General features: G+C 41.6%; 1 pseudogene; it reads left to right on the forward strand.

The window, feature by feature from the left end:
* The window catches only part of LOC137640773 (piggyBac transposable element-derived protein 3-like), a 10,791-nt pseudogene extending 9,179 nt beyond the window's left edge, over positions 1-1,612 (forward strand).
* The last annotated feature ends 888 nt before the right edge of the window (positions 1,613-2,500 follow it).

The following is a 2,500-nucleotide window of genomic DNA, read 5'->3' on the forward strand; positions in this document are numbered from 1 at the left end:
TTGCCCCTCCGGAGATGCCTGTGGGAGAGGAAGGTGAAGTTGAAGGTGAGGTTAACCCTAAGAGGCCTCGTGTTGTTTAATGGAAGAAGGACTACATTGGTATCCAACCCCTGCCTGACTTCATTCATCCACAGCCGGACTTCTTGACGGAACCTTATGAGTATTTCTCTCAGTTCTTCACAGCTGAATTGAGGGAACACATCGTTTACCAGTCCAACCTGTACTCAAGACAGAAAGATGTAGGCAGTAACTTCCACATATCAGAAGAGGATCTCATGGTTTTCCTTGGCCTCATCACATACATGGGCCTAGTTCCTCTCCCTAGCATCGTCGACTTCTGGGCCGTGAAGACCAGGATTCCTCAGGTTGCAGACTTCATGTCCAGGAACCGCTTCAAGGCCATTCGATCATCACTTCACTTCAACGACAATGACCAGGCAACAGGCTCCCAAGATCGGTTCTTCAAGGTGAGAGTCCCCTTCACCAAGGTCACTAGAAAGTTCCTGAAAGTACCAGAGACTCCTATCCATTCCATTGATGGAGTGATGGTCGCCTACAAGGGCACAAGAGCTGGCAACCTTCGCCAGTATGTAGCCAAGAAGCCTGACAAGTTGGGCTACAAGTTGTTCTGCCCTTCCAGCGTGGATGGATTTGTGGATAATATTCTTATGTACCAAGGGGAGACAACCTTTGTCAGCCACCCTACTCAGCTGTCTGAAGAGGAGAAAGCCATGTCTGTGACTTCCAAGTGTGTTGTCTCCCTTGTCAAGACCATCAAGGACCCAAGTCACGCAGCAGTGTATGCAGACAACTACTTCACCAGTATAGGGTTGGCCAAGGGTATGGATGCTGGTATGTGGGAACTGCCAGGGAAAACCGAGTTGGACATCCTCCCCTGAAGTCTGTGAAGGAGATGAGCTAGAAGACGACGCAGAGGGGCACACTGGACTTCGTCTCTTCTGATGGCATCCTCGTTGCAAGATGGAAGGGCAACAGCGTCGTGACAATCTTGTCCACTGATGTCGGTGTCGAGCCCATGGGAACAGTGGAGCGGTACGACAGGACACAGAAGAAGGTTCCCATTCCTTGTCCATCTGCCATCCAGATGTACAACAACTGCATGGGTGGCATCGACAAAAGTGACATGTTGACACACCTCTACAAGACCCCCTTCAAAGCAAAGAGGTACTACATGAGGCTCTTTGCTTACCTACTGGACCTGATCATCTGCAACGCTTGGATTTTGTAAAAGAGGGATTGCTTGGCTTTGCTGGAGAACCCAAAGCCTCTCAAGGACTTTCGACTGGATATCTCAAATTGCCTGAGATGTTTCAAGACATCAAACTTCAAGATTACTAGGAATTCTCTTGGCACCAGGGATGTCGCTTTGCCCAAAAGGGGCCAACGGGCAGTTTTGCCAAGTGTAGAGTCATACCAGGATGCCACTGCCCTACACATGCCAAAGCATGTCACCATGAGGCAGACCTGCAAGCTCTTTTCTACTGCAGGCCACATCCACAGGTCTCGCTGGATGTGTGAGGAGTGCAAGGTGGCCCTTTGCCTCACTGAAAGTCGAAATTGTTTTGCTTTGTTCCACAAGATTTCTAAGTAATTTTTTTGCTCTTTTTCACTGGATTTTAGAGTAAGTTTTATAATGTTTATATTTTTCCAATTATGAGTAAGGTTTATATATTTTGTGCATTTTCATAGTATTTTTGTATTTATATAGTATTTTTGTATTTATTGTATATTGTATTTTCTTGTATTTCTTACGTATTTCTTATTTGATTAAATTGTTAAGCCATATACGTGTTTCTGTTATATATTAGAAATATAAAAAAAAACTGTTTAATCAATGATAATCATATGATTTGTGGGCGAATCAACATTAGTAGAAACTTCAAAATCTGTGCCGTTAAGGTCCAATAGATCCCATATGGGGTGAGCGTGGTTTGCCTAAACTCGCCCAAGGCCCCCAAATGGGATACTTCATTGCATGCAATTATTTTGCTAATTTGGAAAAAAAATTAAAAGTACACAGCAGTATTAAGGTCTTGTATTCACTAATACTACAACATGCTAAAAGAAATTTTTAAAGTTTCCCATAAAACCTAGGGTGAACCTTTAAGGGTTATTTCCATTTTTAGATAATTTACATTGCATTATTTCTTTTGCCTTAGTCTAAGGTTTATTCAGGCTCAATACATCAAGTCAAATCATTATCTAATTTTCAGATTGTATAATTTTTGTCTTGAACTAGGTTTTGTTCAGACTTAATAATTCAAGTGATTTATTTTGTACTTTTGTAAATTCTTTTTAAAGTGTTCTAACATATATAGAATATATATCTATTTTTATAAAGAGTTTATTATTCCAATCACCAATGCTTAGAATGTTTACGCTCATATCCCGTTAAAGAATCGTAGTAAGAGTTCGGTTGACTTCATATTAATAATAATAATCTAGTTTTGTTTTGTGTGTACTTATGAGACATTTGGAT

The sequence above is a fragment of the Palaemon carinicauda genome, chromosome 5 (assembly GCF_036898095.1).
Source record: "Palaemon carinicauda isolate YSFRI2023 chromosome 5, ASM3689809v2, whole genome shotgun sequence".
Lineage (NCBI taxonomy): Eukaryota > Metazoa > Arthropoda > Malacostraca > Decapoda > Palaemonidae > Palaemon > Palaemon carinicauda.